This window comes from Microtus oregoni, unplaced genomic scaffold (assembly GCF_018167655.1).
Source record: "Microtus oregoni isolate MIOR12 unplaced genomic scaffold, Mior012 000019F_ref0000042, whole genome shotgun sequence".
Taxonomy (NCBI): domain Eukaryota; kingdom Metazoa; phylum Chordata; class Mammalia; order Rodentia; family Cricetidae; genus Microtus; species Microtus oregoni.
Window position 1 is genome coordinate 13,703,971 of NW_024543078.1, and position 23,053 is coordinate 13,727,023.

General features: G+C 37.5%; 1 pseudogene; it reads right to left on the reverse strand.

The window, feature by feature from the left end:
* Positions 1-18,244: 18,244 nt before the first annotated feature.
* LOC121459617 lies at positions 18,245-20,067 on the reverse strand (annotated as a pseudogene).
* Positions 20,068-23,053: the final 2,986 nt, after the last annotated feature.

Genomic DNA, 23,053 nt, shown 5'->3' on the forward strand with positions numbered 1-23,053 from the left:
CATTTGACAAAACTCAGCAAACCTTCATGATAAAGGTCTTGGAGAGATTAGGGACACAGGACCATATCTAAATATAATAAAAGCAATATACAGTAAGCCAACAGCTAACATCAAATTAAATAGAGAGAAATTCAAAGCAATTCCACTAAAATCAGGAACAAGACAAGGCTGTCTGCTCTCTCCATATCTCTTCAACATATTTCTTGAAGTTTAGGCAATCAAACAACATAAGGAGATCAAGGGGATTCAAATTGGGAAAGAAGAAGTTAAATTTTCGTTATTTGCCGATGATATGGTAGTGAATTTAAGTGATTCCAAAAACTCTACCAGAGAACTCCTACAGCTGATAAATACCTTGAGTGAGGTGGCAGGATACAAGATCAACTAAAAAATTCAGTAGCCCTCCTATACACAAAGGATAAAGAAGCTGAGAGGGAAATCAGAGAAACATCACCTTTCACAATAGCCACAAATCACATAAAATATCTTGAGGTAACACTAAGAAAGGACATTTGTTAGACAATTTGACAAGAACTTAGTGTCTTTGAAGAAAGAAATCGACGAAGACACCAGAAAATGGAAAGATCTCCCATGCTCTTGGATAGTAAGGATCAACATAGTAAAAATGGCAATTTTACCAAAGGCAATCTATAGATTCAATGCAATCCCCATCAAAATCCCAACACAATTCTTCACAGACCTTGAAAGAACAATACTCAACTACATATGGAAAAACAAGAAACCCTTTGGATGTATATCTTGGTCAACCTAGATGTAGTAGAGAGGGCCTTGGACTTTCCACAGGGATGGGTGCCTTGTCCTCTCTTAGGATTGGAGGGCGATGGGTAGGAATGTGTGAGGAGGCAGTGGGAGGAGGAGAGGGTATTTGAATTGGTATTTTTAAGTAATAATAATAAAATTCATGACCTCATCTCTAATTATTATTGCTACTTATGTAGGTACATATAAATGAAATATGTAATATATCTTATACATGCATATGCTATATAGATTTATATATAGATATATATACTATTGTCCTACTGTTTCCAATAATTATTGCCTTGCGAAGAGGTGTTTAGGTCTGAACACTGGGATTAGATTTCAGGTGGCTCAATTAATTTTATCATCTCCCTTTCTCTGTCTTCTCTCCAAAATTCCCCATATGCCCATATATCTCTTATTTAACCCCTTCAACTCTATGCCCTCTTTTCATATTAATTATATATAGATATGCATCATATATATGTATTATATTATATATACATATTTTGATATATATGTACATTATTACACATTTCTAGGTATATAAATGCTATGAATACTATCATTAACTTTGAAATTAGCAAAGCAGTGGATCTCCAAGAGAATTTTTACACATTCTTAATTTTGCTTAACCTGCCACGTTCTTTAGCCACTATACCCATGGTAAGATGAAACTTATAAAAATACTATGACCTTTAGCTAAATGACATCAAGAAATCAGTCTCAAATAACCACCAAACTTTTTACCTACTGCCTAGATTTCATAATGATAAAAGGTGCTCTCAAACAGATTTGTGGAGAAAAGACATTAATGGTCTTACCCAATTTTGACCTAGTATCTGAAATACTTAACCTTACAGGTAAGATACGTCTGGTGATACAATATTTGAAAGCCTATTATGGAGTAATTAAGCACTTTCTAATTAGATTGAATACTTGCTCCTCAGAATGGAGTTTCATGTTCGTTTTATGTTTGATTCAAGGCAGTACTTGGTAATGCTATCTTACAAATGATCATTCCATCCAGTTGCCTTCATATTTTATATGTGCATACCGATAGAACAATGCTGATGTCAACCGTCATCATAAAAGCTTATTTTGCAGTGAACAGAAGTCAGTGAAGAAGTTCTCAACATATTAAGCATAAAAGACTGAATTCTCAATCCTAAACAGTACAATTATCTTAAACCCACCACTACCAACAAGTTTCCAATAACAGTAAGAAGGAGAAAGCAGAGCGAATGTTACAGGGAAGAGTATTACAGGGTGCTGTCTTGTGTACATGACACGGCTGTAAAAATCATGACCTTACAGCAGCTGTGGTTGTCTTCACAGACCTACACAAGATCAGGAAAGCCAAAATCCTAGTGTAGATGGGGCAGATGATTTCTAGATACCACTCAGTTCTGAGGAGATACTGGTAGTTGTTGGAGGATGGAGAATCTTTCATTTTGAGTGTGTGGCTTTTGGCATGTTTTCCATGCTCCATGAAATGGCCCCACACCCATTCATATATGGACATGATTAGTTATATTATAAAAAACAAAAATATTGAAGTTAGGAGGAACACATACAAAACAGATAAGAGATCATCTTGGTATGATAAATGGGATTGGATACGGTCATGTTTAATTGTATACATTTATGCATTTCTGAAAATTAACAAGAAATTAATATTGAATTTAAATAAATAATCTGGGTAGATGTATTTGGTACTTCATCCTCTTTCCTGATGAAATCATGATTGATATATTCACTTGCTTTCTGTTGCTGTGATAAAACACTATAAAACCAATCCAGAGAGAAAAGACATTTATTTCATCTTACAGTTTGTAATCATCATCAAGAGAATCTAAGACACCAAGTATACACAAGAACCTGGAGGCAGGACCTAAAGCAGTGACCCTTGAGAAATGCTGCTTAGTGGCTTATTCCTCATGGTTTTCTCAACTTGTTTCCTTATACAGCCCAGGACCATCAACTCAGTGGGAGCTTTTTACCACAGTGGGCTAGACCTACCTGAATCATACATTAACAAAAAAAAAATACCTGTTAAGTTGTTCAGATGTCCTGTTCATGTCTTCTCCCCATCTGTGAGATGTAGTCTGAACCTCTAGTGTCCCAATCAAATCTGGCCTCTACTCTCTGTTTCAAGATAGTTTTAAAGCTTCTGACTAAACATCTCCTATATTTCCCCCAACACATAGGCTCCTTTAACACAACATTCAGTCTGTTCACACAGGCGTACATATCTTTGCATCATGGGAAGCACATCCTGTACATCAGCCAGGCTCCATATGTCTACCTGATTTCTTTACTCAAGTCATCTCCAACCTGTAGGGCTAGTCTGCCCACACAACCTCTCTTCTACCTGAACCAGCTCAGTCTAGATTAGACTTAGAACTATTAAAGGAAGCTACATACTTAGACATCGTCATTAAATACTAACAACATCTAAAACTAGACCAGTATCTTCTCTCTAAAACCAACCAATTCTATAGAAAAGGTTGCCAATGAAAATTATCTAGATGAACCTTAAAACCCAGAACTTAAAAGAACAATCATAAATGACATTAGAGACTTCAAATAATATAAGAAGGCACACAGTAATAGATAAAATGATTTTTCTTTAATGTCATCATTTATTCTTTCCCTTTTTAGGACAATTCTCTAGAGAATATGCACATTGAAAAACAACAAATCATAACATAGTAAATACCTTCACGTTTAGATAGTAATGCTTAAACTGCCATTCCCTGTTATGTCTCAAATTCAGAACCTCATGTCTGACATGCGCTTCCCAAGCATAATCTATTGGTTTTATTTTTATTTATTTTTTTAAATATTATTTATTTATTTATTTATTATGTATACATTATTTTGTCTGTATGCCTGAATGCCAGAAGAGGGCGCCAGACCTCTTTACAGATGGTTGTGAGCCACCATGTGGTTGCTGGGAATTGAACTCAGGACCTTTGGAAGAGCAGGCAATGCTCTTAACCACTGAGCCATCTCTCCAGCCCCCAATCTATTGGTTTTAAAACTATGCCGAGGTTTACACTGATAACTCTCTACTAGAATATTTCATTGCCTCCATCTTTTGACGACTCATTCTTCTTCATCCAAAAGCCACTTATTTGGTACAAAGATACAGAAATTCATAGGACATGGAAATTAAGGAGAAAGAACATAAGGAGAATAAATGCCTGGGTGATATCAAAGAAAAATACAAAAGTAAGTTTGATGAAAATGACAAAAACAATCTAGGGCTTAAGAACAGAATTCAAAGAGGAGATAGAAATGTTGAACTTGACTCAGGCTATATAAAGATGAAACTGAAAATGATATCATACATGTATACTATAAAGATGAAACTGAAAAACTCAATAGCTCAAAAAGAAAACTATAAGGCAAGTCTTTCAAAATGAATGAATATAGAAAAAGAGAGATTATCAGGACTTAATGTGAAGTAAAGGATCTGGATCAAATGAGCAAATAATGAGGAAAATTTTATAAAGTAAAAGAATAGACGGAAAATATGAAACACCGTAAGTAAAATAACTTAACCTTGAAATTGTGTGCATAAAGGAGAGAGACTAATCCCAAGTCCATAGACCAGATTGTCAGCAAAAACATAGAAAAGAACTTCTCCAAATAAAGCAAACACACATTATGGTACAAGAATCACAAAAAACACATAATCAATAAGATCAGAAAAGAATCCCTAAAGTACATGATAGTTAGAGAACCAAGTACAAAGAAAAAATAAAGTGTACCAAAAACTACAAGAGAAAAAAACTGACTATACAAATAAAGGAAAATCCTTCAGAATTAATGCTGATTTCTCAATGAAAACTTTCCGGTCAGACTCCACAGCTCTGCTCTCCTCCTGGGAGCAGACGCCTGAGAGAGACGCCATGCTCCCGGCTCCTGGGCAGACACACGCCATGAAGCAAGCCGCCAGGTTAGACATGCTGAACCTTTCCCGGTAAGACGGGTGCTCACCGATTATTAGAGATGGGTTGATCGGGATAACAGAATTAGCCAGTAAGGGCTAGGGCTAAAGGGCCAAGCAGTGTTTAAAAGAATACAGTGTCCGTGTAATTATTTCGGGGCATAAGCTAGCCGGGCAGGCGGCTGGGGTGTTGGGGACGCAGCCCCCCGCCGCCCTTTTTACTACATATGGCACCCACGTGGACAACTGCTTCCACATAAAGCCTGAGACAGCTTGGGAAGTAATTCTAGAACAAAATGAAAGCATTGTGCCTGGTTTCTTGGTAGCAGCAAATTCTCGGTTCTACTCAGCTTGCTAGAGGCAAGCAAGCGCCTCATCTAAGAGAGGCTTCCTGACTCAGCTTTAGCTGCAAAGCCTGCAGCTCATTAAGAGGTCCTACCACGAAACACTTAAACGGTGTTGACGAAAAGCTGAACACATGCTTTTCGGTTTTCAGCCGTAGCAGGAAAAAAGCTGCGCCGTTTAAAAATGCCGGCTTTCTGGGCTGTCCTGCCAGGACAAACTCTGACTCTTTTACGCAGGCGTTTTGTGCGGTTTGCAAGCACAGGCTGCTGAAGCTCGCTTGCTGGCTACAGCCAGTACCTCAGCCAGGAGGCTGGAAAGCTAAGGAATGGACTGGATCTAGCTGGCAAAGCCACGCCTTTAATCCTACCCATATTGCTCAGTAATTTAAAGGCTCGAGTGGTCAGAAAAAGAGAGATATACAGTAAAGAGAGATTCAAAGACAGAGAAAATTTCTGAATGGTTTAAAGTGTGTTAAAAATATATGCAGACTAAAATTTAAAGTTCTTAAAAGTAACAAAAAAAAAGGAAGAGAGTTGTTGTGTGTGGTAGCACACGCCTTTAATCCCAGTGCCTAGAAGGCAGAGGCAAACAGATCTCTGTGAGTTCAAGGTGTAGTAGCATACACCTTTAATCCCGAATGCCTGGGAGGCAGAGACAGGCGGATCTCTGAGAGTCAGCCTGGTCTACAGAGTTACTTCAGGTCAAAGATACAGAGAACCTATCTCAAAAAGCAAAAAGTTAAAAGTAAAAATAAACTAAATAGAGGTTAAAACAAAGCTGCACAAAGATGGAAAATACACAGAGAATTTTGATACTGTATGCTATTATGCTCTCTTTGAATTGTTTGAATGCTGAGGAACGAGCAAAAGCTACTAAAAGATATTTATTTATAAATGCTGCTGAGCTAATCCAACATAGATATTTTGATGCCTTGAATTTGAAATTTGGACCTAAGGACATGATGCTTTGGAAAGGAGTTTCTTATTTTGTTTTCACAGAGGATGAGACGCTGTTCATTTCTTCTATTCCGATTTGGTATGATGGACCACGCCCTCCTGAAGGGTTGGTGTGAACGCCTTCCAAAAATTGCTTCGCTCAACTGCCAACTGAGATGAAGCTAACACACAGGTTATACCATGAAAGACCTAATTAACGACGTCCCCATTCAGCAGGAAGCAGTTTGGAGAGAAATAACTACGCCCATATTCCCAAAAAATGTTTATAAATGTTCTTTTACATTTAAAGGGGGATATGATATAGATATGAATAATTTGCATTAGTATAAATTTTGCTTTATTGATAGAGATTTAAGGTCAATTTTGTTATATGTATAAGTGTTTCTGATTTTGATTAAGGTATTGTGATTGTGTAGTTCATTTAAATATGTACTGTATAATTAAGAAATATAGGTTGTTAATGGATAATCATCGATAATAGTAAAGCTTGTAGTCATGTTAATTAGATTTTCTAGATATATAGAGATATATTTTAGATAGACATTCTTCATGTCTTTCAAAGATTACAGAATGTTTACATTTACATTACATTTAATGTTTTAATAACTGAGGACTTTTCATGACAATGAGACACTCTGCTCCTGTCAGCACCAATCTACTTCAAGAGGAAAATGGGCATCGAAGAGGCTCGTTATGGAGTTTTGATAGCCATTTGGGCAAGAAACTGCTCTTGCCTGGACTATTGCATAAACTGGACACAGAGAACCCGCAGAGAGAGGACTACTGAACTTGCCTAAGGTGAGATGATCTTTCGGGGTTCCTGATTCATTTTGAAAGAGTCTGCGAGACATTCTGCAGGACACAACAGATAGTGACTGAACTGACTTTGAATTTTCCTGCTTTATGGAAATGTCTGCTGGATACCATGGGCCTGAAGGCTGAAGATGGATGCCCCAACGGTACAGAGGAACTTTGGGTGACTGTCCAGGCAGCGAGATGTCTCTGTCATTTCTAGAGTTTGAAGTTTCTTAGTTCTTGTTTACTTAGGTAATATTATATCTTTCTGGAGTCTTTGATGGAGTTAAGAATAGTTAGTTATAGTTATAGTTTTCCTTAGTTATGATAAAGATTATTGTAACTTTTACTTGATAACTGTTTTGTTATATGTAATTTTGCTATGTTAAAGCCTTTTTTTTTTGTTTAAACCAAAAAAAGGGGAAATGATGGAGGAAGGTCATTGGCTAATAAAGGAACTGCCCTGGCCCATTTTATTGGTTAGGACATAGGTAGGTGGAGTAAACAGAACAAAACGCTGGGAGGAAGAGGAAGTGAGGTCAGACTCCACAGCTCTGCTCTCCTCCTGGGAGCAGACGCCTGAGAGAGACGCCATGCTCCCGGCTCCTGGGCAGACACACGCCATGAAGCAAGCCACCAGGTTAGACATGCTGAACCTTTCCCGGTAAGACGGGTGCTCACCGATTATTAGAGATGGGTTGATCGGGATAACAGAATTAGCCAGTAAGGGCTAGGGCTAAAGGGCCAAGCAGTGTTTAAAAGAAAAAAAAAAGAAAACTTTCCAAGTCAGAAGAAAACTGAACAATGCCTTTGAAGTCTTTAAAGGCTACTATGATGGTTGACCTAGAGTAGTATACCCAGAAAAATTTTCTGTCATGGCTAAAGGAGAAAGAAAAACTTTTAACACTTCAAAGATCCAGCAAACCAAACCAACAGAAAGCAATATTCATGTTGAAGGACAATTGAGCACAGCCAAAAGGCTGTGGAAAGAAATAAAAAATAAAGCCATAATGGTTAAAACACGGTGTACCACTGAGAACACACACAAAAACCGACAACAGGATGGCTGCAAATAATAATCACATTTCAATAATTACTTTAAATACCAATGACCTCAACTCACTAATCATAAGATACAAGATAACAGTATGGATCAAGAAATAAAATCCATCTACTTCTTCTCTACAGGAAACCTATCTTAGCTTTGAAGATAGAAACTTAATTAGAACAAATGGATGTACAAAATTAGCCACTCAATTGGGTCCAGGAAGGACAATAGCAATTTTATACTAGTATCTAACAATACAGACTACAAACTAAAACTAATCAATAGGCATGATGAGAGACTCTCCATTCTAATCAGGGAACAATTAAACAAGAAGACATTATATCCTAGACATATATGCACCAAATTCTGGGGCATCCAGTTTCATTTAAAAAGTGTACTTGTGGATTTAAAGACACTGATTTAAATCTGTAATGATGGGAATTATATGGAATCTGTAGATTGCGTATTACAGAGTGGTTATTTTCTGGTAAAGCCATATGGAATTCAGTGTGGGTGTTCCTTAGAAAGCTAGAAATAAAACTATCATTTGATTCAGCTGTTGCATACTTGTGCACGTGTCCAAAGGACCCTCTACTGCAGAGATGCTTGCACATCCATGGTCAGTGCTGCTCTATTCACAATAGCTCAGAAATAGAAACAGTTTCTGTACCCATCAGTTCATGAATAGATCTGATAAATGTGTTATATTTAAATGATGGAAGAGTTCTCATCTGTAAGGAAAAATAAAATTAGTGGTTAAACTCCATAGAGCTGGAACTATCCAATCTGAGCGAGGTAATCTAAACCCAGAAAGACAATGTCACATGACTTCTCTAATATGGAAATGTTAGCCTTGAAGTTGGTATTCAGTATGTACTTAATTTGGAATAGTCGTGGAAGTCATGAAACTGGTAGGGAATCAATGAGGGTAGAGGATTCAAGTGAGGTGAGATGGAGTCCTGTCTGTGTGAAGGAGGAATGGGGAATAATGAAGCAGGAAGGACTGGGTTGGGTTGTGAATGAGAGAGCAAAGTACAAGAGTGATTATAAGGAGGCCTAATTCACACCAAGAACCTTAAGAAATTCTCCCCAGGCCCTCAGCCCCGAAGCAGACTGAGTTTGGTAAGACTGGCGAGAACTTGGGAAATTGGGAGGGTGGAGATGGAGGAAGGGAGGATATAGAAGCAGGGAAGAAGATATTTACATTAAGGGAGCCATTTCAGGTAGGCAAGACTTGGCTCTTGGGGGATCCCAGGTGTCCACCGGCATGTCCCCAGCTGGGTCCTTGGGCAGCAGAGGAGAGGGTGCTTGAACTGTCCTAGTCCCACTATCACACTGATATTATCTCTAATATCACCATAGAATCTCTGTCGGGCCATGAACGGAGATAGAGCCAGAGATGCTCATCAGAGCAATGGACTGAGCTCCCAAGGTCCAGTTGAAGAGCAGAAGGAGGGAGAAGATGAACAAGGAAGTCAGGACCGTGAGTGGTTGGTCTCCCTACTGAGGCAGCATGCCTGATCTAATGGGAGCTCACCAAATCCAGCTGGACCTGGACTGAATGAGCATGCAATCAAACAGGACTCTCTGAATGTGGCTGCCATTGGGGACGGACTGAGAAGCCATTGATAATGGCACTGGGACCTGTTTCTACTGCATGTACTGGCTTTTTGGGACCCTAGTCTATTTGGATGCACACCTTCCTAGGTCTGGATATAGCAAGGAGGGCCTTGGACTTCCCACAGGTCAGGGTTCCCTGCCCTCTCTCAAGCAGGGACGGGGAGGGAGGAGGTTGAGTAGCAGAGCGGGAGGGGAAGAAGTGTAAATTTTTGAATGGAAAAATTTTTAAAAAGAAAGAAAAAAAGAAAGAAATTTAATGGGGCCCTGGCGGCCTTGATGTTCCTCAGCCTGGGGCACTGGCGCGGCTGCCTCCCCCAGGAAAGATGTTTGTGCACTGGGCATGGCTTTTGCCATGGGACCATCGCCTGCCACTCCTGATGCCTCCACTGCCATTAACAGCACACTACTGCTATGCCAAGCTGCAGCCCTGGCTCTGGCGATGGTCCTGGGCTCCCTGCTGCAGCAGCCTATGCAGCCCCAGGGAGCCTCAGAGCTTGAGGAGGACAGGCTGCTGCTGAGGGAATGCCTGGTCTCACTCAACCCCTGAGAACCCAACCAGAGAAGTCCAGTGCTCAGGGCTGCAAGCACTGGCTGGCAGCGCAGGGACAGGCAGGGCAGGGACCTTACCAACTCAGGAGGAGACTACTCCACCTGGCTGACCATCCTCCCAGATGGCAGAGCTGGAGGAGGAAGAGCTGGAGGGGGCTGAAGAAGAGGACTTCGCTGCTGCTGCTGCTGTGCCTACCAGTGGCCACCGCCTCCTAGACCCAGCAGACCCTGCTAGGGCTCCCGGGGTCAGTGCTGGTGCCAGCCTTGGGGTTCTATGCTCCGGAGCCAAAGGCAGCGGCATCAAGGGTGCTATAGGGAGGTGCTGTAGGGAATGCCAAGGGCAGAATGGCAACAGTGCTGTCCCATGCCTACTGTCTGGGCGGTGGCAGGGCCAGTGCAGCCACTCTGAATGGGGAGCAAGCAGCCCTGCTGAGGAGGAAGAGAGTCAACACCACTGAGTGCATCCTGGTGCCCATTTCTGAGCATGTCGCCTAGATTGTTGATGCCAGGGTTGATTTTCCAGTATAAAAAGTTGCCTTGGTGGCATATTATGATGTAATGATAATTGCTTTTAGAATAGTTAATTGTCAGTATTGACACCTAATCTCTAGCTGCCATCTTGTAGATATGGATGAATGTTACCAAGTATGTGTTTTGCATTTTGTTTCATCATACACCACATCTAATAAGCCAAGGAATCAGCATATATTAAGTGAGTGTACTGTTTCTACAAACCATAAACTAAACATGATAAATTATCAATATAGTTTTGTATTTGCTAATTTTACCTTATTCTTTTTTATGTATATGTAGGGAAGTTATAGTGATTATAAATTCAATTTGAGTTACGTTTCTAACCATATATTTTATGATAAAGGGCCTTTAACTTAAGATGGCCCATGCACTGATATTATATACATGCTGTAAAAGAACTATAAGGATTTTATTGTTCTGATATTAAAAGCTATGTAATAAAAACTTGTTTCCATTAACTTGAAAAAGAAAGAAATTTAATGGATGGATCTAGAAAACATCATATTGAGTTAGGTAAGCCAGACCCAGAAAGACAAATATTAAATGTACTCACTCATAAGTGACTTTTAGACATAAAGCAAAGAAAAACCAACCTACAATTCAAAATCCCAAAGAACCTAGACAACAATGAGGACCCTAAGAGAGACATATATGGATCTTGCTGCAGCCAGTGCAGCCTGGATAGCCAAGACTTGCAGGGGGTGCCCAGAGGCTTCTTTTCAGGTGGAAGAACAGCAACCTTTATTTTGCCCAGCAACCTTTTATACCTTTACTGCTTCTGTGGAGACCTACTGGCCAGAAAGAACACAAACATCCTTATCAATTCCAGACCACCAGGAAGTTCCACTGTCAGTAAAGGGGGAGGAAGGGCAGCTGGATTACAACAGATCTAATCTACATGGGAAGTAAAAAAGATAAGATCTCCTGAGTAAATTGGGAGCATGGGAATCATGGGAGAGGGTAGAGGGGAGGGGAGGAAAAGAAGGGGGAGTGGAGAAAAAATAATGCTCCATAAGAACAAAAAATAGAACATTCAACTTGCAACATTCTAAAATAAATTTAAATAAATAAAGCATATGTGTGGAACAGAAGCTTTTTAAAAGAAATCCTACCTAGCTCAGAATTGAGAAATAGAGTTTTTTTTTTTTTAATTTAGTGGTAAACTAACATATCAGAATTCTCTGCTTGAACGGAGAACATAGATAAAATCCGGCAACCCAGCAATCTAAAAGTGCAGCCAGGGGAAAAAGAAGAAGGGGTAGACACAGGCTCTGCATCAACATATATGGTCTAAGAGACAACGCCCCAGTAGGTGGGTAACCACAAGCTGTAAGACTTCCTACAGTATCTCTGCCTTTTGTTTAAATAAGAGAGTTTTAAGCCTATTATACAATTATATATAATTAGAAGAAATATATCCTAAGTAGTTTAAGTCTTGTATAATAAATAACTTGGCCAAATCATGAGAGGAAAGTAACTACAATTATCTAGCCTCCAACTCCATTGAGGCTTTGAGGAGGGAAATAATATTACTTAAGTAAGCAGGAAGTGCAATCAAGCAACTTCCCAATGTGCAACAAATGACAGAGACAAAAGGCTATCTGGGCAATCACCCAAAGACTCATTTGTAACATTGAAGCAAACAACTTTGGATAAGGTCTAGAATAACTGACAGACCATTTTCAAAGGCAGGAAAATTTCCAAAACTGTCTTACTCTGTCTTGGCAAGATTTGACAGTCCTGCTTATCTATTTCCCGATACTATGTATCTTGTCAGTGGTTGAGGCATGGGCATTTTTCCCCAAAGGCCAGTTTTGCCAAGAAGAAAACAAGCTCCAAGTGGAGTGTCTTTGGTGCTAAACATTCTCTCAAGAATAGATCAGTGCTGCCAGGAGCAATTGTGTCTCACTTCAACAGAACTCTAAGTTATTTACATGTCATTTTCTACAGCTCTTTGAAGTGGTTGAAGATCATCTATCTATGCCGAAAATAATCTCTATGTATCTAAAGAACCTGATTAGTCTAACTATAAGTATGATAAACATAGATGACTATTAATCTGTAGTTATTAATACCTATATAACATAAAGACTAAGACAACAAACAATAGTGCAATAAATAAAGAGAATGACTTTCATACATAAACAATGTATAAGTGTCTTAATCAGAGGTAAAAATGTACATAGCAATATAATAAATATATGCCAATATATAAAAAAAGTTTAAGCAAAGGTAGAAGCATGCATGCATACATTATTCAATATAATTTAACTTTGTATCAATATACAAGAATCTATACCAATGTAATTGACTATAAATAATAACTCATAAGTATTCACTCCATTACTCACTATTATTATTAGTGTGAGTAATCTCATACCAATTTATTATCCCATCCAATTTCCTTTTCTTTTTCAAAGAGATATCTGAGCCTATAAAATTTCCCTCCCAACCCCCACCCTATTGTTGGAAGAGGGGATGTGATCTTCTAGAATTACTTCCAGCTGTCATGTTGGCGATGTTCTTTCTATGGGATCTTGTGAAATAAAATGATGGTTAAGTTCCAAGATTCACTTCTAGTATAATTGCAAATAGTCTCAGAGTATTTGGTGGAGGTCTGGCCAGAATGTTGTAAAAAATCCACAATTTCAGCTAACCAAGTTAGAACTATCTTGAGCTGCTGGTATCCAAAACAGGTCTTATAGTAGTGCTATCAGTATCATGACCTCATATAACCAGGTGGAGTTGTTGTGGGGCCCAATCTTCTTCCCAGAAACTTCAAAGATTACTGCAGGAAAATCTATTGTTCATTGTAGAAAATTTAAACATTATTTATATAGACACATGCAGACATATATGTTCAATTAAAGAGACGATAAAGATAAAAATAGAAATGAAGAAAAGTAATTTTTTTCCTGAATTCTTTCTTCTTTCTGTCCCATATCAAAAAAAGGTGTTTGTGCACTGGGCAGGGCCCAGGATCCCCTTTGCCATGGGACCATCATCTGCCACTCCTGATGCCTCCACCGCCATCGACAGCACACTGCCTAGATGCCAAGCTGCATCCCTGGCTCTGGCGATGGTCCCGGGATCCCTGCTGCAGCTGCCTAAGCAGCCCAGGGAGCTCAGAGCTTGAGGAGGACACGCTGCTGCTGAGGGAATGCCTGGCCTCACTCAGACTCCAGCCAGGGGAGTCCGTACTCAGGGCTGCAAGCAGTGGCTGGCAGCGCAGGGACAGGCAGGACAGGGACCTAGCTGGCTCCGGAGGAGACTGCTCCACCCTGCTGACCAGCCTCCCAGATGGCAGAGCTGGAAGAGGAAGAGCTGGAGGGGACTTAAGAAGAGGACCTTGCTGCTGCTGCTGCTGTCTCTGCCAGTGGCCACTGCCCCCCAGAACCAGAAGATCCTGCTGCCCCCCTCCCGGGGTCTGTGCTGTTGCCAGACTTGGGGTTCAGTGCTCTGGAGGCACCGGCAGCGGTGTCAAGGGTGCTGTACGGAGGGAATGATGCCGAGGGCAGAATGGCAGCAGTGCTGTCCCATGCCTACTGTCTGGGCGGTGGCAGGGCCAGTGCAGCCACTCTGAATGGGGAGCAAGCAGCCCTGCTGAGGAGGAAGAGAGTCAACACCACTGAGTGCATCCTGGTGCCCATTTCTGAGCATGTCGCCTAGATTGTTGGACACCAGCGTTGTAAAATTAAAGCACTGAGAGCGAAGACAGTGTAACAAAAATAAAAATCTTCTCTGTATTCACTAGCATTTTTTATTTTATTTTTTATTTCCATTTGAAGAGATAAATTTTGTACAAAGTTCATAACTACCTGTTTTTATTTTGATTTTTCATTATAAAAATGTTGCCTTGGTGCATATTATGATGTAATGGTAATTGCTTGTAGGATAGTTAATTGTCAGTATCTCTAGCTGCCATCTTGTAGATATGGACGTATGTTACCCAGCATGTGTTTTGCATTTTGTTTCATCATACACTACAACTAATAAGCCAAGGAATCAGCATATATTAAGTGCGTGTACTGTTTCTACAAACCATAAACGAAGCATGATAAATTATCATTATAGTTTAGTATTTGCTAATCTTACCTCACTCTTTTTTTATGTGTATGTATGGAAGTTATAGGGATTATAAATTCAATTTGAGTTATGTTTCAAAAAATATATTTTATGATAAAGGGCCTTTAACATAAGATGGCCAATGCATTGATATTATATATTTGCTGTAAAAGAATTATAAGGACTTCATTGTTCTGATCTTAAAAGTTACTTAATAAAGACTTGTTTCCATTAACTTGAAAAAGAAAGAAATTTAATGGATGGATCTAGAAAACGTCATATTGAGTTAGGTAAGCCAGACCCAGAAAGACAAATATATGTACTCACTCATAAGTGGCTTTTAGGCATAAAGCAACGAAAAGCCAGCCTACAATTCAAAATCCTAGAGAACCTAGACAACAATGAGGACCCTAAGAGAGACTTACATGCATCCGACCTACGTGAAAAGTAGAAAAAGACAAGATCTCCTGAGTACATTTGGAGCATGGGAACCATGGGAGAAAGTAGAAGGGGAGGGGAGGAAGAGGTAGGGGAGTGGAGAAAAATATAGCTCAATAAAAACAGAAACAAAAAAATAGAATACTCTCTTGTGAAATTCTAAAATAAATTTAAATAAGAAAATAAAGCATATGAAAAATCTAAAAAAATTCACCTGCAAACCTGATCCTTCAGAAGCTTCCTAAAATATGTATACAAAGACTTTAAATGAAGTTACCCTGTAATGGGAGCAGATGAATTCCCCAAAGTAGACACCACTGGCAATTATGTAAAACATTACAGGAATTAGTTACATATTATGGGAGTTGTGGGTCATTAAGGCTCAGATTCCTGAACATTATATGTGTTGTCAATGCTCTTGGTTACTCTCCAGAAACGATGGTAAAACCCTATTGCTGCTGACATCAAAACCTTGAGTCATGGAATACCAAGAAGTAAAGTTGTTGCTGACATGGAAGTTTCACCCCTATACTGGCTAGCTGGTATCATTGTGCCGGAAGGTGCTGTTCATGCTTCCAGAGGAATAAAAGAATTAAACAATGCTACCACATTCCAAATCTTGTGATATATTTAATGCCCAGCTTAGTATTAATTAGTTATTGTTATACTAACATATTAGTTTATCTCTCACTCCCTAGAGTAATGTCTCTGTGCTTCATATAGCTCTACATACAAAGATCCATAACTGTCCAACGTGCTGGTAATAAAGATTTGAGTGTGTTTAGCTGTCTCTATATGGGCATCTACATTGTAGCCCCTCCTTCCAAAGCTCAGGGATCCTGACAGGAAAGAACATGGAAAGATTTTAATGGCCAGAGTTAGTGAATGTCTAATGAAACAGTATTTTTTAGGACATACTTGTACAGTATCACATGTGAACTCACAGTGATTGTAATAGTTTGAACAGCATAGGCACAAAATCAAATCAGACAAAAATCCCAACATGGAAGGAGACGGTTAGTTATGAAATCCCACATCTATCTGAAGAGGAACTGGCAATGATGGCTGCCAAGAAAGGTAAAATCTGCCTGGTCATGGAGGCCCACACCTTTAATACAAACACTTCAAAGACAGAGGATAGCCTTGGCTAAAAAGCCAATTTCAAGACAACCAAGGCTGTTACCCAAAGAATCACGCCATGAAAAACCAAATAAAAAGAATGTCAATTTTCAGTTTTCTTCAGGGATGTGACCCATGAAAAACTATCCATATCCATGACATAACACTACAACATTCACACACACTGCCAAAACTGAATGGAATCAGCTAGAAGAATAAAACACACACACAGAAGAAAATAATGGGGGTAGATGGGGAATTGACTAGAGCAGAGAGAATGAGATATGGACTTCATGAAAATACATTATATGCATGTACAAACCTTTCAAGCAATAATAAAAATATTCTAAAATAAAATAAATTAATATTGTAAAAATCATGCTCTACTTCTTTGTACTTACCGATCCATAACTCACAATTCACATGAGGAGATCAAACTGTGTTCAACAGATGAATGGTAAAATTTAATTCTTATAAAAATACCATCCACTGTTTTGTGCCCTAGAGGAAAGTTTTCTGTGTCAACATGAATGGATATAGATGATTAACCTTAGTGAAACAATCATGTCACAGAAGGACAAATAATTTGAAGGAACCAAACTCAAAGAAACAGAAAAAAGATATGTTCATTAGTAGAATTTAGGAGTGTAGAGATAAAAGAGAATTTGTTGTTGAAGGATCTGAAAACATAAAGGAGACATCTACATCAGGCTAGTCAGTACTCTTTAAAGTTTCTCACTGTGCTGCCTGTAACAGAAATCCTCCCCGCCCAAGTCGGTACTAAAAAGAACTTTTGATAAGTGCTACTGTTTGAGTAACTTTTTCTACTTTGGGGGGAATTTAGAAAACTTTAACCATGTTTACTATAGTCAATCAAATTATTTGCACAAAATACATATGGATTGCTATGTTAGGAAGCAAGCAAAAGGAGGAAAAAGGAATAAAATGGTCTGCTTAGCTGAACTCAGGCCATGGTGTTTGGAGTGGTGTCCCATGGCCTTGTCTTACGAATAAAATAAAACTGTTTCATGGCTTTCATCCTTGGGTGTTTCATCATTTGTTCATTTTCTGCACTCACAGATGCACAGTATTATCAGAATAAATAATATTTTGCACCTATGAATGTTACTTCAATAGTATGTTCAATATAATAAATATCAGACATGCATTACTTAGTTGGAATTAGAAATTTTCAAGAACTCTCACCACAAAATGATAGATATTTGGTAATTATCATGGTTTAGTTGTTACTCACAGTATTTATAATCAATAAAACCAATTTGACTCTTTAAATTTATCACTTAAAGTAAATTAGGGAGTTTTTAGAGATGGCTCAGAGATTAAGAAGACCCATGTTTAATTCCCACAACACAGATGATGAACTACAATCATCCTAAATTCCTGTTCCTGGGAATATAATGTCCTCCTGTGGCGTCCAGTCACTGAATAAATTGGTGCACAGATATATATGTATACAAAACAGCCACACACCTAAAATAAACCAATATGTAAATTTAAAAATTTATAAAATTACAGTGGAAGGAATATTTCAGAAGATAAAAGCACTTGCTGCTCCTACACAAGACTAGGATTTTGTCTCCGATATCCACATGGTGACCACTATTCTCCATAACTCCAGTTCCAGGAGGCCCAACACCCTCTTATGGACACTGTGAGCATGAAGCATGCACATGATGTGCAGATAAACAAGCAGGCAAGGCCCTCATGGTCACATATAAAAGTCTTTTAAAAGGAACAAGACAAAATAGAAACATAATGAAGATCTATAACTACATGGATAAATGTAGATTAGAACCAAAAAGAAAGTGGTGATGTAGCTATCTGTAAATATAAAGGTTGGCATTCATGTAGATATAGCTATTGATACAGATAAGAAGCAACAGATATTGTTATCTCATGTGACCTACCAATGCTATGCAGTATCAAAGATTCTTTTCTTTCAATTACACACTTTAAAGTGGATACAAAGACGTTCATAATAATATGTGAATTTAAATGCAAGTTTGTTATCAATTTATTTCTATAATAATTGTTTTAGTACTTTGCTACCTTTTTTGTATATTGATTCTCAGAAGAGTTTGAGAGACTCTTCAATAATGTTTTCTGTGAACATATCCTAAGACGTAAAACTTTTCTGAGTGCTCCTTTGACTTCTCTGTTTCTCAGACTGTCGCTAGTTGGGTTTAACATGGGGGTAATGACCCCATATAGCCTAGAGATGAGTCTGTCTATAGCAGGACAATGTTGACTGGAGGACGGGTGGATAGAGGTAAATGTTGTTGTGCCATAGACCAAGAAGACGACAAGAAGATGAGAAGCACAGGTGGAGAAAGCTTTGTGCTTCCCTTCCACTGACTGGATCTTTAGGATGGTGGACATAATGTATATGTAGGAGATCAAAGTGATCAGAAAAGAACCAACCAAAATACCTCTAACATTAAAGCAAGCATTTCTGACATGTAGGTGGATGAATAGTACAGGGCCACCACAGGTGGGATATCACAATAGTACTGGTTTACTCGATTGGACTTGCAGAAAGACAGACTAAAGGTAGACTTTGTGTGGAGAAAGGAGTTAAGAAACACAGCTACCCAGGTCTCTAACAACAGGTGCACACAGCGAACCTTGGTTATGATGTGGGAATAACACAGAGGGAAGCATATGGCCACATACCAGTCATAAGTCATCACAGCCAGCAAGAAAATTTCAGTCCCAGGTAGGGCCACCAAGAAATAGAGCTGCAAACAACCCAACAAAGGAAATGCTGTGATCTTCAGTCAAGAGATTTTTGAGCATCTAGAGGACAGTGGCTGATAGACAGAATATGTCTAGCAAGGACAGATTTGCCAACAGGTAAAACATGGGAGTTTGAAGCTTTCTCTCAGTCACTGTGGCCATGAAGATGACCGTTTCCCAGCAAAGTTATTTGATAGATGGTGATAAAGGCCATGATAACACACCTCCGGGAGATCAGAGAGCTCTATGAGGATGACATAAGTCACTGTGTTAAGATTGTAGATGTCCACCAGGCAGTTGTGGCGCACGCCTTTAATCCCAGCACTCAGAAGGCAGAGGCAGGCGGATCTCTGGCAGTTCGAGGCCAGCCTAGGTACAAGAGCTATTTCCAGGCCAGGCAACAAAGCTACGGAAAAACCCTGCCTCGAAAAACCATATATATATATATATATATATATATATATATATATATATATATTAAAATAAAAATAAAAAAAGATTATAGACGTCCATATTATATGTCCACAGCGATGTTTCTAAGGGAAATGAAAGCAAAGAATGAATATTTGAGTGATTAATTAATAATCCTGGTGCTGAGAAAGTTGGATAACAGCAGAATGTGATAGAAGGTGAATTGTCTTACCTCTATTGTATTTACTATTATCGGATTATGGTAGATAATATTTTACGTGTGTTTTTGATTTGTTTTGCAAGTATTTCATTGAGTGTTTTATATCTATGTTCAACTGGGAAATTGGTCTGTAATTCTTTTATTTGAGGAGTCGTTATGTGGTTTACTATCACAGTAACTGTGGCCTCATAAAATGAATTTGTCAGTGTTCCTTCTGTTTCCATGTTATGGAATAATTTGAGGAGTGTTGGCATTTACATTAACTAGTCTTTGAAAGTCTGGTACAGTTCTTTGCTAAAGCCATCTAATCCTGGACTTTTTTGGGTGTAGGGGTTGGAAAATTCTTCTAATTCAGTAGGAGTTATGGGTACATTTAAATAGTTTATCTCATCTTTATTTAACTTTGTAAGTGGTACCTATCAAAAAATTATTCATTTCTTTTACCTTTTTCAAATTTGGTGTAATAAAATATATTCTTTTTGTAAAGCATGTCTTCGGGTTCTCTGGATTGCCTTCATGGCTGTTGTTATGTGGATCTTCCTACATACTACTTTAGTCTAAATTAAGTTATAATTACTCCATTGCACAAATGCCTAAATTAAATTTTCTATTATATATTCATCACAGTATACAAATATATATATAATCATTAATAGATAATACTTTATTACTAGGAATAACCAAATTTACAGGTAGTCACATCAACAATGAGTCAGATATGTGAGAATAACTCATATATTCTATTTGGAAAAAATAAATATAGAAATGCTTCTATTACTATAACACCACATGTTAAAAGTATGAACAATAGCATTTGTATTAATTCAAGCATAATAAAGATGTTCAGGAAACTGGGAGAAGTTAGTAAAAAAATCAACTATTTTGTTCGATTTGTGGTTCTTATAAAGATTTCTCTATAACATCACACATTACTCATCGCAAAAACCGGTTAGAAAATAATATAAAATATTATATCTTATAATCCTACTTCTATTTATTTTTCTGGTGAAAACAGTGACTACTTCTTCAGTAAGTTAAAAATGCACAGAAAAATAATATAAATAATACATAGTGATTTATATCCCTACATTTAGTAAACTAAGATCAAAGAATTATTATTTTGAGGTCATCACAAAGTACATATCAAGGCCCTGTTTCACTCCTTTTCATTCCTCAAGCAGCAGCAAATTCATAGCATATTTCAGAGTAAATAAACTTCTATTACCAGTCAATTCCAATCCTGAAATATAACAGCGAAAACTACTACAGAAATTACAAAATATGTGTATATCATTACAAAGATGAAAAAGGGTGTTTCTGTGTGAATAACAATGACAATGATAGAAACAAACTGAATCGTATCAATTAGTAGGTTCTTCCAATTTTGAAACCGAATGGTATGCTCAAATATCATCCTATGTGTTAATCGTTCAAATGTAGAAGTGATGAAGGCAAAATAAGGCTCTGTTTTTTGCAATAGTAGCATCTTCAAGCACAAATGTTTACTTATATACTAACTCACTTTTTCTCTCAGAAATTTGGCTCTTTAAAGATGAATTATAAGAAATATACTTTAGAACATTCTGATTAATAAATCTATCTTATTATTCATATTATATAATAGATATACACACAACAAAACATGGTAACACATGTTTCTTAATTTTGGGCATTAGTGTTTCAATGTATTCTATAAAATGAATGGTCCTTGCTATACAGAACACAGCTCTTCCTCACATGTCAAGGCTTCATGAATTTATCAACCTTTTCATTCTAATGTAAAGATAATCTAGTTTTATCAATTGTCATGTAATTAAAAATAAAAGATTTTTATCAAGAACAGTTCTCAGAAACAAGTTCGAGAATCTTATGTAGGGATAAATTTCTAGACCAGGGATCTAGGAAAGCCTTGTCAAATTCAATCTTTTTATGTATATTTTATGGTTATGTGATATAATTGGGAATTGTAAACATACAATGGGAATTAATAAAATGAATGTATGGAAAGGATTACATTTCTACTGAAAACTCCCTAGAATTCAGACTTTCTTACCACTTCTGATATGCCTCTATTCATATGATAGATCTAAAAATTATTGCATAAGAAGATTTTCTCTTTGGAGAATAATCAAGTTTCTTTCACACAGAAAAATATAATGAGATATAGTTTAGTAAAAGTTGACCATATGTAGCATAAATTATAGCAACTTTAAGACTGCATTTTATAGCATATCTATCAATAACAATAAAATACTGTATATAAATTAAATCAAAATATATTACCAGTACTTATTTTCAGCAAGAGAAATTAAATGATCCCGCAACAAATTACATCAGTAGACAAAAAAGAAATCAACACTTGTTCTTAGGACTCACACAAAGTATTAGTCCATAATTTATATTTTTTCCACTGTACCCTTAGGGAAGCAGAATAACAAGAGCTCTAGAGATAATAACCATATTACTACAACTTAGTAATAGGGTCACCGAGATATTCAAATTAGTGTAAGTTTTAACATAATTTTACATTACATGAGTGCCATTTTTGTTCCTTGTAATAGTTCACGGAAATTTCACACCTGGGAAGAACTTGGCCAATGCTAATTATGTGGTGTAAGACTTTCTTTGTCTTTTTCAACAGTTTCTTCTGCAGATAGCAATGACTTTTCCTGATATAAAAGGTTGGACTTGCCTCATAGGGACACAATGTTTTGTAGTAATCACGTGGCCAAAGAAAAGTATGAAAGTATGGTGATAGTAAGAGAATTTTTGTCACAGCAAAAATCCTTCAATCAACTTATCATACCATTTTTATTAATAATATTTCCATTGTAGAAAAGAAAGTTAGAACATTTACTCATTAGCACACAATATAAGTCATTAAATCTGTGTGTCATTACATGAGGAACATTAAAGAGCAGAGAACTTCTGTAACATAGACACAAGCTCATTTGAATATGCAACATATAACTGGACTCCCGGTGGCTCATGGATATTATCTAGCTATATAATATAGAGACAAAATGGTATATGAGAGAGAGAAAAGTCTGCTGGTTTTTAAACCAGGCTCATTAAATACATACATCTAAATTCTATAAGGTTTCTACTTTTCTATGAAATTTCAAATAAAGAAGAATAATTACAAGCACAAACATTATGATCAGGATGGATACTGTTTTTTCTCTATTGTGTGTTTTTGACCTCTTTGTAAAAAAATGAGATAGTTGTAGAAGCATGGGCTTACATTTGAATCCTCAACTTTTTCATTATATATATAAATGAATATACATATATTCAACTTAATTGCACTTCTACTACATAGATAATAATGTTTTACATATAGGCATAAGGTATTTAATGATTCTGATATTCTATTCTAGTAATCACTTGAATATTTACATTATTAAAATGTGGTTGTGAATAGAAAACATTGGGAGTACATCTTCTATCCAATTACTCAAAAATCAGACACACCA